This window comes from Echinops telfairi, unplaced genomic scaffold (assembly GCF_000313985.2).
Source record: "Echinops telfairi isolate 266 unplaced genomic scaffold, ASM31398v2 ScPeMD7_2010;HRSCAF=2546, whole genome shotgun sequence".
NCBI classification, from domain to species: Eukaryota; Metazoa; Chordata; class Mammalia; order Afrosoricida; family Tenrecidae; genus Echinops; species Echinops telfairi.
In genome coordinates, this window is record NW_022105908.1 from 23,972,795 (window position 1) to 23,985,919 (window position 13,125).

Sequence of the window (13,125 nt, forward strand, 5' to 3'; positions counted from 1 at the left end):
TTCATAGTACTGTGTAATTATCCTTTTGATTTCATTGGGGTCTGTTGTCATGTCCCCTCTTTCATTCCTCATTCTTGCTATTGAATTTTGTTCCTTCCATTCTTGACTTAGGCTTGCCAGCGGTCTGTGGATTTCTGTTTATCCTTTCAAAGTACCAGCTTTTAACAGCATAATCCCCCCCCCCATAGTTTTCATAATTTCCCTCTCCTGAATCTCAGCCTTGATTTTTATTATTTCTTTTCATTTGCTATTGGTGGGATGATCCTCCTGACTCTGCTCTAGTTGTAAATTTTGTGCCCGTATATCAATCATGAATCTTTCTTCCTTTTTCAGGTGTGCATGTATTGCTATGAAACTTCCTCTGATAGCTGCCTTTGCTGTGTCCCATTAGTTTTGGTATGTCGTTTTCTCATTCTCCTTGGTTTCTAGAAGTTTTGTAATTTCGTCTCTGATCTGTGCCAGTATGCACGCCTTTTGCAATAGAGTTATCCATCTTCCAATTGTGTGCTCTTGTTTTCTTCATCTTCCTTTTGTTGATTTCCAGCTTTATGGCACAGTGGTCAGACAGAGAGGTCTGTATGATATCAATGTGCTTAAATTTATGTAGATTTTCCTTATGCCCCAGCATGTGGCCTATCTTCGAATATTTGCCATGCAGGCTTGAAAAGAATGTGAATTTGTTTGTATTTGGATGAAAAATTAAATATAAGGTCAGATTGTCCAATTGTAGTATTTACATCTCTAGCCTCCTGGTTGAATTTCTTTCCCTGTGATCTTATCTTTCTCAGAGAGCGGTGAATCGAAGTCCCCCAATATAATTGTTGAGGCCGTGATTTCTTTTTTCATCTTTTGGATTGTTTGCTTGATGCATTCAGTGCGTCTCTCATCCGGGAATATATGTTTACAATGCGTAGTGGTTCATTGTCTACCGTTCCCTTGAGCATTATATAGTGTCCCTCATCTCTTTATGGTTTGCACTTTAAGGTCCATTTTATCTGAGATTAGGATTGCAATCCTTGCTTTTTTTGAATTGCTCTTTGCTTGGTATGACTTTCTCCATCTTTTGATTCTCAGCCTATTTTTGTCTGTAGCCTTGAGATGTGTCTTCTGTAGGCAGCAGATTGATGGGTTTTGTTTTCTAAGCCAGTCTGCTAGCCTCAGTCTTTTAATGCGTGCCTTCAGTCTATTGATATTCAGGGTTATTATCTCCATCTGAGGACTCTGTGATGTCATCTTACACCTCTTGTTTTGGGTGTTTTCCTACCTTCCTTTCTTATTAGTGTGTTGTGCATGTGTGTGTGGCTCATTCTTGACTTCCTTCCATCCTTATGTCAATGCTATCTTGGGGTCTGTTTTCTCTTTGGTGCACTCTGGGTGAGGTTGTTCTATGTAGCGGTCTCTTATTTATTCTTGGTGAGTGTTGTTCTTTTGCCCCTACTATGCGGCAAGGATCTTTTGTAGGGCTGGGTTTCTTCTGACATATTCTTTGAGTTTTTCCTTGTCTCGGAAGACTCTTATTCCTCTATCTATCTTAATTGATAATTTTCCTCTATAGAGTATTCTTGGGTTTTTGTTGTTTTCCTTCAATTTTTGGAATATGTTACTCTGTCCTCATCTTCATAGTTTCTGCTGATAGCTCTGAGCATATTCATATTTGGGAACCTTTATATGTGATTGCTTGTTTTTCCCTAGCTGCTCTCATAATTTTCTCCTTTTCTTCAAAGTTGGATAGTTTAACTCTTACCCTGTTTCCCCCAAATATAAGACAGTGTCTTATATTAATTTTTGCTCCCAAAGATGCGCTAGGTCAGGGTATATCTTATTTTTCCATGAAGAAGAATATGGTACACATTTATTGTTTTATTAAAAGAGACCTCGCACTTCCTGTCTGCTCCGGCTGCACTGTGGCCACTAGTGAGCTTCACGGGCGGCGCCCGCTTCTACGGTTCAGAGTCCAGAGTTAACGGTAGCTTCAGGAGGTCTTATTTTGGGGGGACGCCTTATATTTCAGCGAGAGGCAAAACTAAGTAGGTCTTATTTTCAGGGGATGTCTTACTTTTGGGGAAACACAGTATGTTCCTTGGTGACTTCTCCTTGGGATTCAATCCAGCTGGTGTTCTATCCGCCTCCTGAATGGTTGCCTGGTTTTCCTTCATTAAGCTGGGGAAGTTTTCCTCTCAAGAGTTCTCTCACAATTGTTGTAGATGACTTCTTTGTTGTGTCTTCCTTTGGTAATCCAATTATTCTGATGTTGTGCCTCTTCATAGCATCACACATGGCTCTTAGGTATTCTTCAGCTTCTCTGATGATTCTATTACATTTTTATTTGCATTTGTTAAAGTCTGCTTGGCTGTCCTCCAATCACTGGTGCAGTTCTCTGCTTCCTCCAGTCGATTCTCGAGGTCTGTGAGTCTGCTACTTGTTTTTGTCATCTCCTCCGTATACTCTTGTATTTCCCTTTGGTGTATGGACCTTATCTCCTCTATCATTTCATCCTTTTTTTGTATTGTTTCCTTCATATCCTGTATGACTCCAAGCAGCATTCTGAAAATTTCTTTCTGTGGCAGATCAATGTCTGCTTCTTCTATGCATGTCGTTAGGTTCAGGTCATCTTCTGCCATTGCCTTTTGTTTCTCCTGTTTTTTTTCATTGAGGTCATTGGGGCTGATTGCTGTTTGAGTTGCATTTCGTTTGAGGAGCCAGGTGCCATTTTCCAGGGAGTCAAAGAGCACTGGCTCTCTCTGGGAGACTTGTAGGAATGCTTCTTCGAGAGGAATTTCACTATGGAATTAACCTACCACTTTGTCCTTCTGTGGCTTCCCTCTCAGGGGCGTGCCCCAGAAGGCTGGTGGGTTGCCTGCTTTGGTGTTGAACACTATGGTGGGCGAAATTGCCCTGGCCAGGTACATCACTGCAGAGGTTCCTGCAGCAGCTTGGAACATTGGCAAGTGTTGGCAGAGCTGCCTTAGGCTGCGTGAGACACTAAGGTAGGTGGGAGGAAGTTCCCTCAGACACGTGGGACAATAGAGGAAAAATGGGAGCTCCACCAGGCACACAGGCAGGAATTCCCCAGTAAGAAGTTGGGTGGAGTGTGCCCTGGTGGAGGTCCTATAGCTGGGCTTTCCCTAACCTAGGGTTAGCTACACAGGGTAGAGCTCACCTAACTGAGGGGGGGGCAGATGTAAATGCCGTAGGCTGAGGGGAGTGGTTTGGAGGTCAGCAGTGGAGTGTGAAAGAATATGGAAGAGACAAAGAGGAAAAAACAACAACAACTAAGCCCACTGAGATTGGGCGGGGGAGGGGGGGGGAATAGAGAGAATAGAGGGAAATAAAAGTAACAATATAACTGAGCTCCAATCACCCTTAGTGGCTGCAAGGGTTTAATCCCTGCCTGGAGTTGGCGGTAAGATGTGCTGCTCCAGCTGAGACAGTGGCAGGGCTAAGGTCATATCCTCGCTGGCCTCCACTGTGGTAAGCCAAAAGCCCCCAGCCCCATAAAACCTCGTGGATCTGTGCCTACTTATCTTTATGATGCTCCTTCTGGGAACCAGCAGTGTTCAATTTCTCTCTTAGTAACTCTCCTGGGCTGATTTCTGTGGAGTCCCTCTGGTATGTGTTACTCAGTTGCCATCTTCCCTGAAGTCCTCTTTTTGTCTTTTTAACAACCTTTTCCTTTCTTGATGTATACTGCCCTTGATGGCATTCCACAACTTGTCAGGTCTTTGGTGATAAGAGTTCAGTGCGTTAATTCTATTCTTGATGGTCTCTAAATTCAGATGATATCTACTCAAGGTTGTACCTTGGTTCTGGATTTGTTATTATTTTCTTCAGTTTCATCTTGAGCTTGCATGTGAAGATTTCACCCCTTGCCTCGTTCTAACCCGTGATTTTAACTTACAGCTCAACTGACACATCAGTAGTGGTGTAGACTTACAGTCTTGAAAAACCTGATACAGTAGTTTCACACTGTCTTACAGGGGCACTATGTGTAAGAATCAACTCAATGGTAATAGGCTACTAAGAGATGGAAAAACTACCTCATTTATTCACACTGGGAGTATGCTGGAAACATTCACTTTGTTAAATGAACTTGTTTTCTCCTGGTTGTATGTATATTCTTTGGTGGCATGTGTAACTTCTCATCTAATAATGGAATGAATAATTCTTTACCCAGCCAATTCTATTTGAACCCCACATAAAAGGCAATGTACTCTGTAACATTATCTTAAGTATCATAAGATTTTTATTCTAAGCCAACACAGGCTTTATTTTAACGTCTCTTTTAGTCTTTCCATATAAAAGCAGTGTTGGCCTTTTTTTTTCTTTTGTGAAGGTAAATATAAGATGCTTTTATTTCCAGAAAAGTTGTTTTTCATCAAGAGTATGAATTTGCTTTTCAATATTACCAACTTTGTTAAAAGTTTTCTGGAACTTACTAGGAAAATTTTGTTGTGGTTTCACTATCAGCACTCACTGTGTTACCAATGACATCGAATATATGCTTTCTTGTACTGTTCTTAAACCCTCAAACATTTCAAGGCTTGCTCTTTTGAAACTCAACTTCGACATCAAATGCTCCTCTTTGTCCAAAATTTAGAAAAATATTAAACATCTATTATTGGACCGAGCTAGCTCTCAGTGCTATCCCATGTTAATTATACTTACAAATTTATTGTGCAAAGTATTTCTCTGGTTTTCAGGACTACACTATGTCATCCCAAGTAATCAATATTACCTTCATCATTTAAATTTTTCTGCCACAGACTCAGTATTATGTGGGATATGCTCACAGTTTTAATTCTTGTATTTTGGTTCCATTCTCTTAATCACTGTAACTTTCAACTTTTTCTTGTATATGCTTTAGTAGGCCCCTTACTTTTGCTTATCTGTACTTACACAGGTCATCTCATTTTCATAGGAGTCAGTTTTACTGGCCCCCCCCCCAATTTTACTTATTAAGGGGGAAGATGACCACAATAATACACAACAGAACAAGTCAGAAATATTGCTATAAAAATCATAGAACCTTTATCAAAAACAAAAATGTACAGCAGTTGTTTCCAGACGTATATTCCAACTAGGTCTGTACACTTCTGAAGCTAGTGCTTACATCTCTAACCTTTCCTTTGAGAGTTCAGGAGTCTTCCATCCTCGTTGTCAAGGGGCAGTTTTGACATTCTCGAGGGGCTCAAATTGTGTTCCTTTTAAGGATTCTTGAGTTTTAGGTAAAGAAATCTGAAGGGTTGACAGTAGATTAGATAGGACAAGGTTTTCCAACCAAAGTTCATACCCTCAAAAGATAAGTAAGTGCATTGTCATAGGGGGAAAATTCTCCTGGTGTAATTTTCCTGGTCTTTTCCTCACCAATGTGGCTTTCAATTTTTATAACACTTCTTCCTTAATAAGCCTTTGTGATCATCCTTTATCCTAAAAGAAAATCTATGAAGATATGACCTCCTTTGGTGTCCCCCAAACAGTTGCCTAGCCTTCTGAGCTGACTTCCCAGTTTAGAGGAATTTAACTGGCCCAGAAGATTTCCTAGGACGCAGTGGTTTTGACTGAACCTTGTTTACACCTGGTTATGATTTGTTCCATGAAATTAACTTCATTATCTTTGATTTTACATAAAAGATTGATAGAAAGATCATCTATTTGAGCTAGCAATGCTTTTTGCACCCAAAGAATCAGAACCTTAATTTACTTAAAATGTTGAACTATGCGATAGCATAAGTTGTCATATCAGTGGTAACTCTTGTCTTCCATCAGTTTCTAGACTTAAAGCCACAGTTTCTTCATTCATTGAAGTTAACAGTCTTCCTTCTCATGACTCACTTTGGAGGTCCTCTTAGCTTTCCTTAAAACAGTGGTTCTCAACCTTCCTAATGCCACAACCCTTTAATACAGTTCCTCACGTTGTGGTGACCCCTAACCATAAAATTATTTTTGTTGCTACTTCATAACTGTAATTTTGCTACTGTTATGAATTGAATGACCCCTATGAACGGGTTGTTCGACCCCCAAAGGAGTTGCGACCCACAGGTTGAGAACCCCGCTGCCTTAAACATTTGATTCATTGAAAGACTGTTGTTGTGAAGTTTCAATAATTTGGACGAACACTTGGAGTTTTGTTAAAAGCTTGACAGGAACCCTGCCCTCAAAATTTTTTCCCAAGACACAAAAAGTGCCCCTTTGGAGAGAAGGCTTATGGATATAAGAGAAATGTATTCTTGAGAAAAGTTGTCTGTAGCCATCCACAGATTGCAGAGACATATGTCAACACCTGTGTTTAAAATAAGCGTGTGCTCGTATGAATTTGAAACCTAGTAGCAGTACGATGGTTACCTTAGTACTTACCTCCTATTGTATACATCATCGCATTTACAATTTTTGACCAGTTGGCAGGATTCTCTTCTTCACGTTACTATGAGAAAATACTCATACAAATAATGTGCATCGTAATTAAATTTAGGGAAGCAATATTTACGTGCCACTTTAAGGAAAGGCTTGAGGAGGGGTTTTACTAATGCAGTGGAGGTATATTTGAAAATAAATTACTAGCAGTATCTTACATATACTTCCACATAATCATATCTCTTAACTTCCTTATTTGTGAGACATCTTGGACTAGAATAGAAAAGACTTGCTGTTTAGATCATTCTTTATCTGACTTAACATGACTTTGAAGTTCATGTCATGCTTAATCTAGCCGAAGAATAGAAAAAGATAACACTAAGTTATTTTGGTATTTACCCAAAAGTAATTTTGATAAATAATGTGATATAAGTTTTGGACTTCTTCACTTCTTCTCCATGTGCCCTGCCTCCTCATAATTCTGTAAATTCCCAAAGATTCTGTTCTTGTCTAGCATCTTCTATTCATGTCTTCATTCTGGTATGTATTCTACATTGTTTTAATTACTTTGTTATAAAAGTTACAAAGCTTCTAGTTCTAAGTCTCATTTTGCCCTCCTATCAAATTCTTACAGAGAGTACAGTAATCTGGTTCTATCCCAGTATGTATTATAAAATCTTCACTTGTGGAAACAGATTTCTTCATTTTACATCACTGCTGCTGTTTGTATTTTTTGCGTATATGTGTGACGTACTAGCTAGTGAAGGAAAATGAGAGAAAAAGGGAAAGTATGTAAATAGTAGAAATGAAGAAAACAAGTTACTTGCTGTCACTGTGATCGCCTGGTTTAACAAACCAGAATAATCAACTAAAAGTATAACTTTTAGTTAAGAGCTAAATTAAGTCCCTGAATATAATGCTTATAGACTATTTATAATCTTATTTAATAAATAAAATGACTGAAAAAAATACAAACAAGAATAGCATGTGATTTAATTTTCAATTAGCATATAAGAAAGTTCAACTTCTAATTAAAGTAGAAGTGAGTTCTATTTTTGCCTGCCAGACTTGAATATAAAATAACTTGTTACATATTAAACAACTGTAAATAATGAACCCACTAGATAAAATTTAGTAAATGTGCACAATATTTTAAATGTTGGGTTTTATTTTAAATGGATATAAACACTTTTTAAAGTATTCATTAATAAGGAAGATTGAAAGGACTTCCTGCTTGGGGGATATAGATTGATAATGAATGTCAAGGCTCCAGAATTAAAAAAAACAAACAAAAAACTTTTATTGGAGATTCTTACATCTCATCACAATACATACATTCATCCAGTATGTCAAGTACATTTGCACATATGCTGCCATCATCATTTTCAAAGCATGCTCTTCCCACTCGAGCCCCTGATATCAGCTCCCCATTTCTTCCTCCTCCCGCCCCCACCCGCTCTATATCTTACATCATCCTCCGTATCCCCTCACCCACTTTTCTGTTATTTGTCCCCCTGGGGGTTCTACGTTGAGCCTTGTGACAAATTCCCCCTTTTCCTCCCATCCTCCCCTAATCTTCCTGGTATCTCTACTATCATTCTTGACCCTGAGGGGTTTATCTGTCCTGGATTCTCTGTGTTGGGCTCTTACCTGTAGTAGTGTGCATGCTCTAGTCTAATCCGATTTGTAAGGTAGAATTGAGGTCATGGTAGTGGGGTGAAGAAAGCACCAAAGAACTAGAGGAAAGTTGTGTGTTTTATCAGTGCTATACTGCACCCTGACCGGCTCATTTCTTCCGTGACCCCTCTGTGAGGGGATGTCCAATTGTCTACAGATGAGCATTGGGTCGCCACTCCATGCAAACACCCCCCGCCAAATTCACTGTGGGTGTGGTTTTGTTCTGGGTAGCTTAAGAATTTTTCATTGTAAACTGGTTTAGATTGATGATAGTCTAACATAGCTTATTTTTAAGGAAAGAATTAAGCCACACAGCAAGGTATTTTAATAAGACAATTTTTGCCTTAATATATTTTATGTGAGTTTTATTTATGATTGGTGTTTTAAGAATTCGATTGGTGTTTATAGTATTTCAAATATCAAAAGTTATGTAATGTGATAATTGACTATACATATTGACTTACGTAAATGACTCAGGTGCATTTGGCTTCAAGTACTAAACGCCACTTACTGCCATCAAGTTGATTCCAATTAATAGTGGCTTTACATAGAGTTTCCTAAGACTGTAAATCTCATGGTTCATCCCCTGGTTGGTCTGAACTGCCGCACTTGTGGTTAAGGGCACAGCGCTTATCTCACAACATAGTAGGGATCATATCAAGGAAATTTTGGGGGAAATAGACTCCGATAGGAAGAGAGTGTGACATGAATAGTTAATGAGAGTGTCATCCTAAACGTCATTTTATGACATAAGCTACTGCATTTGATTTCTTTGTGATGTTTTCTTTCATCCTTTTAAAGTAACTGATGTGTAGTTGAACCAAACCATCAGTTAGCATAGAAAATGGGTCTTGTTTATTGCCCAGCTTTCTCATGGGTTGGGTCAGGTGCACCTTAGTCTTCAAAGTGGCATCTTTACCCTTTAACACTTTAAATAGGTCTTAGCAGCAGATTTGACTGTTGATAGTAGACACAAGCAAGATGAAATCCTTCATAGTTTGTCTTTTCCCTGTTTATCATATTTATGTGCTTATGTTAGGGTTGAAAATGTCATACCACTTAGTAATAACCAACACCTACAAGATTAATTTCATTTTACTTAGGTCCTAGCCAGTGCTCAAGGAGACAGCAGTTAAATCAAAAACTGTTTTGTATTGCTCAGATCTGTTGCAAAGACCTCTTTAAAATATTAAAGAGCAAAATATATCATCGTGAGGATTAAGGTGCAGCTGGCCCAAGCCATGATGTCACTTTATATACATGTGAAAACTGGACAGGAGAAAAATTGATGCACTTAACTCACAGCATTGGCAAATAATACTGAAATTACTTTGGATTACCAGAGCTCAAGCAAATTTGTCTTTGAAGAAGAACATCTAGAATGTACCTTAGGAAGAAGGATATGAGACTTCATCTCACATTCTTTGGACATGTTACCAGGAGAGACTAGTTTCTGGAGAGGGCATCGTGCTTGGTAAAGTCGAAGGTCAGAGAAAGAGAGGAGGAAGACTCTTGGACCAAGACAGATGGACAAACCTAGCTGCAACAATGGGGCCAGTGTTACTGTCCTTGATCGGTTTTGTAGCTCTTTTAAGAGCTTCCCTCCTTCCTTCTACTTGACAAATCTCTGAAGTTCACTGCTTCAATACCAATCCCTCTGTAATTCTAAGGCATGACACTCCCAGCAGTTCCACAAACTGACCCATTTTCTCTGTGTAGGCCACAGAGAGTTCATTGACCATCCCTGCAGTGTACTGGGCAGGTACTGGCTGTAGATATAAAGTAGCAGTAACAAGTTTACAATTTACCCAGAACATGTCTTATGAAGTTGGACAAAAGTAACTAACCCTGTGGGTTGAAAAATCAGGGCACAGGGACTCCTTAGGGTTTAAGGGAAAAGCTCTGGATCTGTTTTTCCAGAGAACCAAGGCAAAGACGACATGAAGTAGCTTCTCCACATTGTGCTAGCAGAATTTGAGTATCAGGTATTCATGCAAGTGCTGATAGCACAAGAGATGGCAAGGAGAAGGTACTTTCCTTTGAGGGTCTTGAACCCATGAGAGCAGGTAAATGAGTGTAGAAGAACAAAGCACCTCTGTGTATTGGTTTGTGAAGGAGACTTAGTTTTATGCCTATAATTAAGTAGATAAGGAGATAAGAACACCTATATAGCAAGTAAAAGGAAACTTATGGCCGAAAGGTTTATATGCAAGGAATTTAAATTGACCAGCATTTAAGAAAATCAGGATGAAATAAAGCAGTAAACAAAGTTTGCCCACAGTAGGCATAATATCCTTTCCCCCACTCTCTCTCAATCTCCCTCCCCCGATAGTTATAACTTCATATCTCTGAGTGAAAACCCCATTTATCTCTGCTATGATGAGAACCATTGCTGTACAGTATTAGAAGAGAAATTACAGACCAATTGAAATGTAAGTTTCATGATGGAAACTTTGAATGGAGATGGTTGCACTGTTACATTAGGAATGGATTACAATTGAACTAGACTCAGCATTAATAATGAGAGTAGCCTTACCAGGAGGGGAAAGGGAAGGTGGGGGAGAAAGAGGGAACCGATGACAAGGATCTACATATAGCCGTTTCCCTGGGGGACAGACAACAGGTGAAGGGAGATGTTGGACAGGATAAGACATGAAAAAATTTTTTTATAAATTATCAAGGGTTCATGAGGGAAGGAGGGGAAAATGAGGGATAAAAAATTATCAAGGGCTCAAGTTTTGAGAATGATGGCAGCAAATGTACAAATGTGCTTGACACGATGGGTGTAAGGATGGATTGTGATGAGTTGTACAAACAACCCCCCAATAAAATGATTTTTTAAAAAGTTGAACATTAAAAATAAATTGAACTAGAATCCAGATTGGGTTTTTGAAACAAGGAAATTTGATTCGTGACTAAAGTTATGGAAGGGAAGGACAGGAGTGGCACCAGGTATAAAAATAAATAAGCAACAACAACAAAACCTCAGGAATTTCATTAAGATGTTCTTCCTGTTGCCTACTTTTGCTTATTTTTCATGCTGGCATCGTCCTCTCGTTTCTGCACTCTCCTTTAGATCTCTCGCCACTGTGGCTGTTGGTAGCTCGAGGGCTTTTATAGCACACCTTCTCCACAAGCTAGAACTCCCTTCCTTGGCTCAGGGTTGGGAACCTTGTTCAGCAAGTCCTGCTAGAATCAAATATCGTTGGAGGGTGTGAATATACCAAATATTTCCCATAAGAAGTATTTAAGAACATTGGCTACATCCCTTTTATATCTTGTAGTTCAGTGAGCCCTGGAGGTGCAGGTGGGGTAGGCATTGAGCTGCTAACTGCAAAGCTGACTGCTCAAACCTACCAGCTCCTCCACGGGAGAAAGACAAAGCATCTATTCTGATACAAATTTGTATCTGGAAGGTATATAGCATGTGTGGGTGCTATGAGTTGGAATTGCCTTGATGCTTTATGACTGATTTTTTTTAATGCTTAACTTCAAAAGAAGAAAATGGACAACATTTATTTTATTCTAAGAAAGTGCTTCACCCCCCTCCTCCCCACCAGCTTCTCTGCAGGAGAATGCTGGGACTACCTCCGTCCTAATTCTATATGATAAGACTTAGAGTCCTGGGACCCCAAGGAGCAAGATCTTCTCTGTCTTTATAGGGTCACTTGGATGGGTTGAAAATGACTTGATGGCAGTGAGTTTGTTTGCTTACGGGAGAGTCTTTTACGTAGACAGAATCTCCTGTATATCTTGAAAACATTGCCCTGGATTTTATAATACCTAAACTTTACTAATGAGGAAAATGAGACTAAAGGAAAAATGGCTTAAGATGAAGAGATAGTGAGAGAATCAAGATTCACACCCAGATTTGATTGATAATACACCATGCTCTGTGTCCAAAGCTGTGGCCTACATTCTCTTTTGTGATAGAAATGTATTAAGTAGGTAACTGATGTCCCACATATCTTGCTTTTGTCAGATTTATTCCTAAAGAATACATGGGCTTAAAATAGGTTGTGGTTTACAAGAGGGTACCCTCAAACCGGAATTGCACTGGGTGGAGGGAGCAGAGCTTTCGTAGTATGCATTTTCCCCACTAGGCGAGCATCCAGTAACTCACTCAGAGTTAGTGCACCCAGTGGTATTGCCTGGGAAGGTTCTTTTGGTCACAGCAAATTTTTTGGTAAAAGTAGTTTCACTCAAATCTTGTGTTTTGTGATGGCCGATTTTTTTTTTTAAACATAAATTAACCCATTTATTACAGGCCAGAGAGGTTTCAGGTAGTGGAACTTCTGCTGGTCTTTCAGTTCCTTCCGTCTTCTGATGGCAGACTTTACTGTGACAGCAGAGGTGGTACTGTAGGTCCAGGCTCCACCAGCTACTGTCTTCATGCAGGAACCGCAGTGCCAGATGCCCACAGCCCGTCTCTTCATTTTGGTTTTGCCATAGAAGGAGCAAGTGTACTTGGCATGTTGGCTGATTTCAGTTTTCTTCACCATTTTCCTGAGGGAGGCACCGTAGTGGGTCCCTTATTTGCCCACAATCCCGACCTTCTTGGTGTGTTTGGCCATCTTGCTGCAAACTAATCCCAGGCCAGAGAACGATGGCTGATGTAAGAGAACAGCATGTGGCTGTGAAATTTTGTTTCCTTCTTGGGAAAAGTGCTGCAGAAATGGTTGATGTCTCCAACGACAGCGCTATGGGAAAAATTAAAGTGTACGAGTGGTTTTCTCTTTTGAAACGACAAACCTCGTCCATTATCTTCCCAAAAGGATGAAAATGGTATCTAGTAGTGCATTTGGAGTTCATTTTAGCAGGTCATACTAGCAATCAAGCTTTCTGTTTAGAAGCTCTGCAAAGATTGTGTACAACCAAAAAAGGCCGATGAGGGGACTGGTTTTGCCGCTATGACAATGCACCTGCTCACGCAGCCATCTCAGTGTGCCAGTTTTTGGCAAAACAAAACACAACAGCACACCTCTTTTGCCTCATACACCTTACTCACCTGACTTCGATCCCTGTGACTTCTTTTTGTTTCCGAGAATGAAGAGGGACATGAAAGGAAGAGGTGGAAAAAAACGAGGGAGGTGCGCA

At 39.7% G+C, this 13,125-nt stretch overlaps 1 protein-coding gene and 1 pseudogene across 1 annotated transcript in view; one reads left to right on the top strand and one right to left on the bottom strand.

The window, feature by feature from the left end:
* Positions 1 to 13,125, top strand: part of UBE2G1 (ubiquitin conjugating enzyme E2 G1) — a 107,197-nt gene that overhangs the window by 50,146 nt on the left and 43,926 nt on the right. The window lies entirely within an intron of this gene.
* On the bottom strand, positions 12,267 to 12,602 carry LOC115870568 (annotated as a pseudogene).